The sequence below is a fragment of the Notechis scutatus genome, chromosome 8 (genome assembly GCF_049901735.1).
Source record: "Notechis scutatus isolate UNSWTSFEM ecotype Mainland chromosome 8, rNotScu1.2, whole genome shotgun sequence".
NCBI classification, from domain to species: Eukaryota; Metazoa; Chordata; class Lepidosauria; order Squamata; family Elapidae; genus Notechis; species Notechis scutatus.
This window is the reverse complement of record NC_142016.1, coordinates 950,126-963,065: the sequence shown is the minus strand read 5'-3', so window position 1 is coordinate 963,065 and position 12,940 is coordinate 950,126. Positions and strand designations below refer to the sequence as shown.

Here is a 12,940-nt window from a genome sequence, read left to right as displayed (position 1 = left end):
GAGGGATTCTCTCTGTTGATGAGCAGAACCACCAACCAACTGTGGTTCTGGGGCGGCTGCCAAAATGGAGTTGAGCGTAAGTAAGTAGGTGGTGGGTTTTTATACTAGCTTTGGGCTTGAGGTTCCTGTTCCTGTGCAAGAACATGTCCTTCAATATTCTAACGGCTGCGGTCAGAGTCCTAGGGCAGCAGTCACCAACTGGTGGTCCATGAGAAGATTTTTTTTAAAAAAAAGTTTTTATTTTTTACAACAAACATACAAACAAGACATAAAAACATAAAACCATCTTTCAATTATATACATACAGTGTGTCAGTTGGTTACAATCTTTTGTGCTATCCTTTTTTTTGCCATTACTCACAAGTTGTATAAATTCTCACCTTGTCAATCTAACATATCCTTATGTATTTATCAATAATTAATCATTCATTTGACTAAACTATTTTTCCATCATTTTATGCAAGATATTCTAAATTTAATTATAGTTTAATCTTATACATTCATCCAATGGTTATATATTTTATATTGTATTCTATATCAATCTATTAACTTTTTATTGTAAAACTTTTTAATCTATTTCTTTACCATATCTTTTTATCTAACCATTGATAAAATAAATCCCATATCATATAACATTGTTTATCTTCTTGTTCTCTTATTTCAAATGTCAATTTACTCATTTCAGCACAGTCCATGATTTTCTTAATAATTTCCTCCTGCATAGGTATTTTTTCATTTTTCCAATTCTTAGCAAATACAATTCTAGCCACTGTTAAAACATTTACAATCAAATATTTCAATTCTTTGCTGTATATTTCCAGTATAATTCCCAATAAAAATATCTCAGGTTTAAAGTCTATGTGTTGTTTTATCATTTTTTCCAACCATGTGTGGATTATAGTCCAGTATCTTTTTGCATCCGAGCATGTCCACCACATATGGTAATATGAACCAGGTATCTGATGACATTTCCAACATTTATCCAATTTATTCTTGAACATTCTCGCAATTCTCGTCAGGGGTAAGTGCCACCTGTAAAACATTTTATACAAATTTTCTTTATATGCAGTTGACATTGTCATTTTATAATTTTGAGGCCACAATTTTTGCCATTTATCTAGGCAATATTTAGGCAATCCCATATCCAAAATTTCCCCCCCAAGCAATCATCATTTCTTTAACTTGTTCTTCCTGTAATTTAAACTCCAGCAAATGTCCATAGAGTTTTTTAATTACTTTTTCATCAGTACCTGTCAAAATTTTATCTAAGATACCTTCTGTTTTAATATCTTTATCAAATCTAGATTGTATTTGCAAATATGAAAACCAATTCATTTTTACACCTTGTTCTTCCAACGCTTGCATAGATTTAAACTCACCCTTTTCATTCAATATTTCACCATATCTAACTGTTTGTTCCATTTTATATGTTATTGGATAAGAAAAAGCTTCAATAGTAGATAACCATAGTGGAATATTTAAATAATATTGCTTTTTTATCTTCTCCCAGTTTAAAAACAATGCTTCTCGAATATAATGTCTTTTAAATCCCCCTGCGTTTTAGTTCCCTTATACCAGAGGAAGGCATGCCACCCTAACAGCAAGTCATGTCCTTCTAAATTCAAAAGTCTAGTATTCCTTAGTGTTATCCACTCCTTTACCCACATCAAACTCGTCGCCTGATGATATAATTCCCAATCGGGCAAAGCGAGTCCTTCTCTTATTCTTGCATCTTGTAACAATTTAAGTTTTATTCTCGCTTTCTTCCCCTAAAAATGTATTTTAGCACTATTTTATTTAGATCTTCAAAAAATTCTTTTCCTAATCTAATTGGAATTGTCTGGAATAAATGTAAGATTCTAGGCAATACATTCATCTTAATTGTGGATATTCTCCCAATCAATGATAATTGTAAATTTTCCCATTTTATCAAATCTGTCGCAATCTGTTGTTTGAGTTTAAGATAATTGTCCTTAAGTGTGCTACATCTTGGTGTTATATGTATCCCTAAATACTTAACCTTATTTGTGACCTGGATCCCCAAAACTTCCTCCAATTCTTTCTTTTGACTTGCTAATATGTTCTTCGTTAAAATCTTTGTTTTATCTTTATTTATTTTCAAACCTGCTACTTTCCCACACTCTTCTATCTTTTCTATTAGCTTAGGTGCTGACTCCAATGGATCCTCTAATATGAATACTAGATCATCTGCAAAGGCTTGCAATTTGTACTCTTCTTTTTAAATTTTCATTCCTTTCATTTCTTTTTCTTCTCTGATGTTCCTATTCAGCACTTCCAGTGTTAACACAAACAGAGGCGACAGTGGACAGCCTTGTCTATTCCCTTTTCTTATATCTATAAAGTCTGTTAACTCTCCATTTATCATAACCTTTGAAATTTGTTTACAATATATCGTTTCTATGGCTTGGGTAAATTTTTTACCAAAGCCCACTTGTTCCAATTGTAGCAGCATAAAACACCAATTCACATTATCAAAGGCTTTTTGTGCATCTAAAAGCATCAAAGCCATTTGTTTTTCTGGATGTGCCTCATAGTATTCCAGCATATCTAAAATTATTCTCATATTGTCTTTAATTTGTCTCTCTGGCAGAAATCCATTTTGATCAGAGTGAATACAATTGTTTCAGTATCTTTTCAGTTTTTCTGCCAGAATTGAGGCAAAGATTTTATAATCTGGGTTTAATAGGGATATAGGTCTATAATTTTTAACTTGCTGTGGGTCTGTGTCCTCCTTCAGTACAAGTGTAATATATGCTTCTGACCATGTTTTGGGTATTCTCTTCCTTGACATAACTCCATTCATAACTTCTAATAAGTGAAGATTCAATGTTTCCTGAAATGTCTTGTAGAATTCCGCTGGCAGACCGTCCGGACCTGGTGCTTTCCCAATATTTTGCTTTTTTAAAGCTTCTGTTAATTCCATCATCGTTATGTTACTTTCTAACATTATTTCAATATCTTTGGGTATCTGGGGCAGATTTGCTTCCTGTAAGTATTGTTGAATTCTTTCTTCCTGAACATTCTCTTGGTGGTACAATTTTCCATAACAGTCTTGAATATTTTTTTTCTTCCCGCATTTCCATAGTATACATGTTCTTGTTCATTTATTAATTGATTTATCCTTCTTGAGTCTCTTTCCTTTCTCAGTTTATAAGCTAACCATCTGCCTGGTTTATTTGCATCTTCAAAATAGTTCTGTTTAGCATTTTTTAATTTTTTGTGCTATTTCCTCTTTTTCCATTAGCCCCATTTTGTTTAGTTATGTCCATTTTAATTTTAATGTCTTTTTTTGTGGAAATTTCTGTAACTCTTTTTCCAGCCTTTTGTAGTCATCTTCCAATGTTTTAAAGTTTTTCTCTGTTTTATGTTTCTTTTTCTTGTGTAGTCCATTCTCAGGCCTCTTGTATAAGCCTTTATCGTGTCCCAGAGGTTCTGTACAGATGTATCCTCTTTTGTGTTTTCTTTAAAGAAGAAAGCCAATTCTCTCTCAATTTTCTGTTTAAAATCTTTAACATCATATTATTTAGAGTCCATCTAGATCTCCTTTTTTGTCCTTTCCATACAACTGTTATTGGATTATGATCTGCCCAGGTACTTGTTTCTATTTCAATATCTTGTATATTTGAAAGCAATTCTGATGACATCCATATCATATCTATTCTGGACTATGATGCGTGTCTATTTGAATAAAAAGTATGTTATTTATTTTCCGCATTTCTCTCTCGCCATGCATCTTTTAGGTTTATCTCATCTACCTTTCGAAAGAAGGATTTTGGCAATGTCTTTCTAGTTTTCTTTGCTGCTTTCTGTGTTTTATAATCCAATTTGTCATTAATTATTCCATTAAGATCTCCCATCAGACAAATATTAGCATAGTCCAGTTCGATTATTTTCATATGTAATTTCCTGTAAAAATCTTCTTGATTATCATTTGGAGCATAGATTGCTATTAAAAGTGTCTTTAAATTATTGTCCATTATCTCCATCATCAAAATCCTTCCATCATCATCTGTATTTATTTGTTCCGCTGGGATTGTATCTCTAATGTATAACACCACTCTTCTCTTTACATTGTGTCAACGCTGTAAATAATTTCCCTAATTTTTTTTGTTTCAATATGTGTTTGTGTTGTGAAATTTTAATTTCTTTGGTTTATGAAATATTTTTCTTCTTTTAGTAGCTGAATTAAGTCCATTTATATTAATTGTAATCAGTTTTCTCTCATCCATTTTAGACTTTATAAGAAGGATTTGTTGCTCTAGTAGATCTTGGTTCTTGTTGCTCTCTGGGTACACCACCTACGGCTCCTTCTTCTTTTTCAATTACTGCTATACATTCCTCTTGAAATTCAATTAACGACTCTTCTTTTCTTGTATCTTCCTCCTTTCCTCTGAAATATTCCAGATAGAATAACTCTGCTTTTTCAACTGTATCAATTCTGTGTCTTTGTTCCTGCCAGGTAAACATGAGACCTTCTGGTATCAGCCATCTGTAATTTATTCTTCTCTTGAGTAACTCTTTAGTCAAAAATAAATATTCTCTTCTTATCTCTCTCACTCTTCTCGGTACCTGTTTCAGTACCACTATTTCTTTATCTTTGTACTTTAGTGTCTTCTCTCTTGCCACCTGCAGTATTTGTGATTTAATTATTTTCTTAGTAAATCTGATATGGACTTCTCTTGGCAGTTCATTTCTCATCGCATATCTTGTATAGACACGGAAAACCTCATCCATTCCATCCATCAACATAAATAGATTTTTGTGGTCCGCAGCGCACCCGGGTGGAGGAGCTGCTCTGGGATGACCAAAGAGCCAGTCCTGTGACTAGAGCTCTGGAATATGGGACCGGCCAGGCAGCTCGTGGTGGGGCTGGAAATCTCTGCCATAGAGGGAGGTACGTGCAACGTGCAACTTTGCAGTTGGTGCAACGTGCAAGCCCTCGCCAGATGGAATGAGGTAATGGTGCTGTTGTGGCCAGTGGGGGTGATGGTGCAGGCGGGCCGAAGCAATGGGTTTCGGTAACCCATGGCTCTTTCGTCCGCCTGCTGTGGCTCCCTGTCAGCTGAATCCAGCAGTGGCTGGCCCCTCCCCTCCCCTCCCCTCCCAGTTACTCCTCGCCTGGCCTGAGAAGGTAAGGGTGATGGCAGGGGATGTAGACTCGCTCCATATTCCAGAGCAGGAGTGAAGTGCCCCTGTACTTGCCTCATCTCTTGCTGGGTCTCGCTGGCGCTTCTTCTGGCCCTTTTTGGTGCTGCGAGCACCTCACCGAGACACTGGCCCCACCCAGCCGTTTCCGCCGCTGCTGTTGGCGCCCCCATGGCCTGCCCATTGCTCTCACAGCACCTGGCGCCGCACAGTTAAATTTAGCACGCTTCACAATGAAGATGGCGTCCCCTCCCCCTCCTGGAACCCATTACAACAAGGAGCATCAGCTGCAGCCAGATCAGGTAAGTGTCTCAGGGCGGAGAGCAGGTCTGCGTGACTCCATTCCTGTCCTGACAGCCCTCCGCTTCAGTCCGGCCCCTTCGGATCGAGGCTCTCTCGAGTCTTTCGGTCACACCACACATCAGAACTTTTAGCATGAAGTTTGAAAAGCACCTCATCGATTTTATATTATTGCTAGCATATGTTGTAGAAAATGAGTATTTGCTGGACAAACGTTGCAATTGAAATAACTCTTTGTTTTGCACTTTTTCACCTTCAAGGCAGTTTGACAGTGGGTCCTCCTTCCTGCCTTTGACCTCTGTTTTGATTTCCCATGTCCTCCTTTGACTGATCAGATTGCCAGGCCTCCGGCAGCCTCCTGCCCAACAGGGTCTCAGCCCCTGGCCACAGAGTCCATTGGCATGGAGAAAGACCTTCGTGATGTCTTTGGGTCGAGATGGGATCTGGCGAAGTTTCTACTGCTTCTATTGTTTTATTTTGCAGTTGTCAGCTGCCCAAAGTTTGTCTTTACAATGGGAATACAAAATTTAATGAAATAATGTCAGAAAATTCCTCTCTGCCCTTCAGCCTAAGTAGACCTTCCTCTTGATTCCCTTGCCAGTCCAGAAGATGGGCAAAATAAAGGCTGTGCAGGGAACATGTGTGCTGCCTTCCCAGCACTGTGCTTTGGGTGGCACTGGTGGTTGGTGCATTTTGCTCAAAAGCCACCCCACATGAACACACAAACCGACCTGCAACTTCTGGTGCTCTGAGTGGCCTGCCAAGGTGGCCGTGCACCCCACGCCTGTCAAGCTTCCAAAAGAGAGGCAGCTCGGGTGCATAAATGAACACCCCCTGTCCAGAATTGGAGACCGTTGATGTCCAAGATGAATTGCCAGTGCTGCCAGCTGCTCTTCAAGAAGTTTCAGGGGACATCAGTTTGTGCACCAGTTCCATCTGAGGAAATGCACCCTGATCCAGAACTAACAAGGGTGCTAGAGCCACAGTACCTGGTTCCAAAGCCAGAAGAATTTTGGTTGCTGTTGGTGCAGTGGAGTTAAAAAGCTACCCTTTTGGAAAACATGTAGGTAGACAGAAAACTAGTGGAAGTCCAGGATTAAATTCTTGAGGTTTGCATCCTCTCACTTCACATTTTGAAACAGAAATACTACACCCTAAGAAGCTTTCAGTGTTTGATGGTTCAGGAAGGGCAGCTAAAAGATGGGTAGCTGTTGTAAATAATAAAGATTAAATTTCTCTTCCTGCTTTGCTCCAAGCTACCTGATTTCTAGAAATCCTCTGAGTTCAGGAAAGTTTTGAGAGAAAGTAGCAGGCCACCCTCCGAATCCCCTGGCAGTGCCTGCAAAGTCTACCTGTGCTGGGTGAAGCAGCTGCGGGATGCTGGGTGCAATTTCATGCCCATGGTAAGGAGCCTTTCCTTTTCTGCCGCCACTTTCAGCAGAGAAAGGGGGGTGAAAAGTCAACAGGGAAACTAGATTCACTGAACAACCATGTTATTCACTTAAAAGCTGCAGTGATTCACTTAACAACTCTGGCACAAAAGGTCATGAAATGGGTGTAATTAACTGTCTTGCTTAGCAACAGAAATTTTGGGCTCAATTGTAGTGATAAGTGAGAATCCCCCCCCCCTCTCTCTCAGTTTGAGCTAAGGTGTATGACTGCTGTCTTCTAAGCTTCCTGAACTACAGCTTTGGCCTTTTTGGGCATATTATGACTCAAGTGATGGTTGCCAATTTGGGGGACATTAAAGCAAATATGTAACTATCATGTTACATTTTATAAAATACAGTATGCAGTCCAGCCTTCAACTTTCTCCGCTTATTTCTTGCTTGTACCTACAATGTTGTTGACACACTGCCCTGGGCTGATGATGATTATCACATCCTGTGCCATTGTGTGCCAAGCACATTGGGCTGCAAGTGTACTCCATGCTCTCAGTTCATAGCTAAACCGAAACAAAAACACTCAAGAGAGGAATTCACTCTGCACATTGCAAATATTGGTTATTTCACACTTGGTGCAATTTTTTTTCCAATTAATCAATTCTGCTAAGAAGAAAAATGCCCCTCTTAGTTATTACTAAAGAATAATAGCTGGAATCAATTTATGAGAGATGCATGTATTTATTCCCATCCTCCTGAGAATAGACGCCTCTGTGTGGCATACGGTAGAAGGATAGCCTTTTAAGGGCCCAAAGGGAAACTGGGAGGAGGGATGTAAGGTTTAAAGAGGGAAAATCAACCACAGGGCTATAGGGAAAGGCAAGACTTCTGATAGTTTGCAACACCTGTTGTAGGGCTAAAGACGTCAATCAGAATAAAGTAGAAGGGAGCTTCCTACTGCTATCATGTCTATCTCCCCCACCCCAGTCCTTCTTTTCTCTAGACTAGCCAAACCTAAATCCTGCAACCATTCTTCATGTTTTAGTCTCCAGGCCTTTAACCATCTTAGTTTCTTTGCACTTTTTCCAAAATCTCAACATCTTTTTTGTAATGTGGTGGCCAAAACTGGATGTTCCAGGTGTGGTCTTACTAAGGCTTTATAAAACAGTGCTAGTTTGATTCTATGCCTTTGTTTATACAACCAAGGACTTTATTAGCTTTTTTGCTGGGGCCACACACTGCTGGCTCATATTTAAGTGATCATCCACTAGGACTCCAAGGTGTCTCTCACCACTACTATTTTTGAGCCAGGTTTCACCTAATCTGTACTTGTACCTTTGGTTTTTCTGCCCAGTGTAAAACCTTGCTTTTTTCCACATTAAATTACATTCTGTTGCATAGGGCCCATTGCTCAACCCTGTCAAGATCTTTTTTGATCCTGAGTTTTTCTTCTGGGATATTGGCTATTCCTGCCAAACTTAGTGTCATTTGCAAATTTGACCAGTTTCCCTTCTATACCTCATCTAAGTCATTTATGAAGATATTGAAGAATACTGGGCTCTCATAAAGGTCTACTCATTGAGTACAGTTTGTCAGCCAGTTACAAATCCATCAGGTGGTAATGCTGTCTATCCCACATTTTTCTAGCTTACCAAGAAGTAGATTGTGGTCTACTTTGTCAAATGCCTTGCTAAAGTATAAATATACTATGTCCACAGCATTTCACTCATCTACTAATTTAGTCACTTTGTCAAAGAATGAAAAAGGATCAGTTTGGAAGGATCTTATTTTAACAGACCTGTGCTGGCTATTAATAACTTTATTTGTTTATCGCTGTTCACAGATCTGTTTTGGATTATTTTTTCCAGTATCTTCCCAGATATTGATGTTAGGCTGATTGGTCTGTAGTTTCCTGGGTCTGTTCCCCCCCACTTTTTTTTTTTTTTTGAAGATGGGAACCCCATCACCTCTTTTCCAATCCTCGAGTACTTTCCCAATGTTTCAGGATTTTTGAAAGATATGGTACAATAGTTCTGAGATAACATCTGCCAGCTCCTTCAGAACTCTGGGATGTAATCAGTGATTTATATTCATCAAGATCAGACAGATGTTCTCTAACCATTTTCTTGCTTATTTTTATTTCTAGTCTGTCTTTTACATTGAGGTTTTTGGTAGGTTGGGCTATATATATTTTTTTTTTTTTTTTTTTTTGCATTGCAACTGTTTTGGGCTTTTGTAACTGTTGCAAAGAATGAGTTAAGCAATTCTGCTTTCTCTCTGCTGCCTGTTACTTCCTTACCATCTTTTCTTTTAATCTACTGCTTCCTTGATTGTTTTCTTGTTATTTATATGTTGAAAGAAACTTTTAAAATTATATTTTACTTTTGTTGCAAGTTGTTCATTCTGAGCCTTTGCTTTCCTGACTTCATCTTTGCAGATTTGGGTTATCTGCTGATATTCTGCCTTAGTTTTTCTTTTTTTGTACTCGTCCTTTTTGTCTTTCAGTTTATTAGTGCAACTTCTTTGATTTATTAATACATATTGGACTGGGCTTTTATTATCATACTTTTAAGAGTTTTCCACTGTTCTTGAGTTGTTTTCCTTTTTGGGATTTTCATTCATGGAATTTTTCTTTGGTTCTCTCTGAGTTTGTTAAAGTCAGATCTTTTAAAGTTTAAGACACTGGCTGGATTATGTTCTATCGCTTGTGTTTGCATTATATTGAATTGCAATATGACGTCGTCAACCTTGCCAAGGTTCCGGCAACTTCAACTCCCTCTGTCACTTCCTCTCTATTAGTAAGAATTAGGTCCAGTATAGTTTTTCCTCTAGTTCCCTCCTCTACCTTTTGGAGGACAAAGTTGTCCGCTAAGTTGGTTTAGGAATCTGTTTGATCTCCCACTTCCTGCAAGGTTTGTCCCCCAGTTGATATCAGGATAGTTAAAGTCCCCCATTACTATAGTTTTTACAAATGTATTACATACATTTGTTAGTTGTGTAGCAAAATATTCATCTATATCTTCTGCTTGGTGGGTGGCCTATAGCAATGTCATTTCCCCCCCTTTTATCAATATAAAAGGATCCCATATGGATTCTAGGAGGTTTTCATCCTTGGTTTTCTGGTTTTCTGTAGAGTTATGGTGATCTTTTATGTGTAATGCAACTCCACCTCCTCTTCTGTTAGGCCTGTTTCTTTTGAACAGTTTGTATCCTTCCATCGGTACATTCCAGTCATGAGCTTCGTCCCACCATCTTTCAGTAATGGCAGCTGTGTCATATCTGCCTTCCTGTACTAATACGTCAAGTTCACCCTGTTTCTGAGCGTTTTTGTGCATAGGCATTTGAGTCCTTTACGGGTCTTGGGTATGTTTCTTTTATCTCCTATTTTGTAACTGAGTTTTCCATTCTTTCCATCACCCTCCATTGTGTTTTTCCGTTTTTTCTTTTTCTTCTTTCTCTTTACTCCCTGCCTCCTTATATGATTGGTTATCTAGTGGAATGAGGTTCTAAAGATCTTGAAGATTGCCCCCCCTCCCCCCCCTCAATTTAAGTTTCAAACCCTTCTGTTGAGATGAGCCAGTCGTTTTCCCAATGTATTCTTTCCAGTTCTTGTGAGGTGCAGTCCACCCCTTGCCAGGAGCCCTTCAGGTAGGTCAGGCAGACCATGGACTAGGAAGACGAAGGTCTCTGGACGGCATCAGTTTTTAGGCCAGTGGTCCGTTTCTAACATCCTTTGCTCCCTCATTGGATATTGACCTTTTGTTGGAAGTGGTTGTACTCCCAATCCTTTAACTTTCTTCCCTAGCTAATCGTAATCTCTTGTTACTCTTTTCAGAATCATTGTTGTATCGTTGGTCCCCCCATGTGTCGGAGAAAAAAGAGGTAGTAATCCGTGGGGTTGATTATTTTAGTACGGTTCTCAGTTACATCTTTGATTTTTGCTGTTCAGTCTGCAGACTATAGTTTCTGTTCCCCAAAGAATTGTTCAGTTACTATCAGTTGTTCAGTTAGTAACACGGTCGTTAAGTGAATCTGGCTTCTCCATTGACTTGGTTTGTCCGAAGGTCTCAAAAGTGGATTGCAGGACCCTGGAACAAGGCAACAGTCGTAAATGTGAGCCAGTTTCCCAGCCTCTCCATTTCCATCATGGGACCCTGGGGATGCTGCAATGGTTGTAAGTGTGAAAAATAGTCATAAGTCACTTTTTTCACTGCCAATTTAACTTTGAATGGTCACTAAATGAGCCGTTGTAAATCAAGGACTACCTGTAGTTTTTCTGTTATCTATCTCCAGAGCCCCAGAACTTCTGGAAGGAAGAATTTGAATTTCTTTTCTCTGGCTCTCTGGATTTTGCTGCTTTGCAAAAAGGGCTCCCGCCCTGTTAACTGCCCCCTTCCTGTTATCTCCCCCCCTGCTTTTGCACCCCCTCCCCCTCAACTGGGCCCTCTAAAAATAGAGGCCTCCTCCTGGAAGACATGACAAGCAGGCAAGCGGTGGTTGGAGCCAAGCCTATTCTTAGCGCTTTGGCACAGGGACCTCCGTAGCCCCAAGGTGCCACCCTCTCCTCTTCTTCTCTTAAGCCCATTGCCTCTTCTCCTTTGGGGCATGGGGGAGGCCCTGAATCCCAGCCCAAAGGCTGCACTCCGCTGAAAACATTTTCAAAAGTCAGCAGGTGGGAGCTTTGGCCACCCATGAAAGGGCTGTGTGTGTGTGTGCATGCGTGCGTGTGACCCAAGGCACCCAGCTCTGCCCCAAGGATGGGGACGCCCAGCCCCGCTGGTCAGGCTGCCTCCCTAGCAGAGCTCACCCCGGAAACCGGCTGCAGGCAAGCCAGGGCCAGGACGCTAGCAAAGCAGGGCCCAGAGGGGCTGCCCCACAGGACTGCTAAACCGAATGGGGCAGAGAATAAGCAGCTGGGGGGTGTTTGGAGGAAATGATTGGGGCGCTGATGAGGAGCCCAAGCATGGGGGGGGTCCCTCAGACGCAGCCAGATGGAGGACCCAGGCTGGAGAAGAGGAGGAGGCGGAATTAAAGCCAGAGGTTGCCTGCAGAGAGCAATACGAGGGAAGGGGCTTCAGTGACACCTTTGTATCCTTTTGATCCCCCGGTGACCCCCCTGCTCCAGCTACGGGTCGCCTTTGACCTGCAACCCTTCATCCTGTAGCCATTCAGAGTTACAAGGGCGGTGCAGGAATGGGGGGTTATGACCCGACTTCTGGCCATCCCAGCAGTCCTGAATTCTTGTGATCAGGGTGCTTGGCAACTAGTATACATTTACAACCATGGGGAAGCCAGCAGGGAAGGGAGCCAGTCTCCCCCATCCACCAACCCTCCTCCAGCCCTCTGCACTCACACCGCACCAGGCACTTGCTCCCCCGTGCACCCTGCCCCACACTCTGTGCCTGTGGGGCATCTTCCTGACCTGCTCCCACCTCTTGCCCTCCCCCGAGGCCCCCTCCCCTTGCCACACCTCTCGCATGTTCTCCGTGCACCCTCCACAACCCCTGCTGTCTGCGCCTCTCCTCTGCACCCGCTTGCTCCCTTCCCCACCTGGGGGCAGCCATTTGCCTGTGTCTGCCAGCTTCCCCACTGATTTTGGTTGTGGAAAGCTGGTAGGAAATTGCCTAGTCTAGTGACCATGGGATCCAGTTAATGACAGCAATCTGGACTGCAGGTTGCTTTATGGCTGTGTTGCTTAGCAATGGAAATTCCACTCCCAATTGCACCCTTTAGCTGCAGCAAAATCCCCCTCCTTACACAATACAGTACGCATTTATAGCTGGGGCTTTACACCAGATGTTTGACTTGCCGCAGGTGGGTCCCTGTGAGACACTGAGTCACATTTCAGCTAACTGGCCTGGGTTTGCAGCACCCCCAAAGGCATGAGAACAACCAGGGGCTGCATGCCGTGTGGATGTAGCCAGACGACTTACACCAACCCCTTTTGAGGAAATATTGGTGGCGAGCTCTTGGTGCAAGCTTGCAGAAGGACACCCCATTCCCAAGATGCCACGAGAAGTGGAGAATCACCACGAGGAGCACTTGGGCTGTCTTGAACGGAACGAATCCACAGCCTGAGTTTGGCATTTGTTC

General features: G+C 41.3%; 1 protein-coding gene across 1 annotated transcript in view; it reads right to left on the bottom strand.

The window, feature by feature from the left end:
- Positions 1 to 217: 217 nt before the first annotated feature.
- The window catches only part of NT5C1A (5'-nucleotidase, cytosolic IA), a 26,109-nt gene continuing 13,386 nt past the window's right edge, over positions 218 to 12,940 (bottom strand). The window contains exon 7 of the transcript XR_015750389.1: positions 218 to 1,031. The gene's annotated coding sequence lies outside the window, so the exon portion shown is untranslated. The remainder of the gene's footprint in view (positions 1,032 to 12,940) is intronic.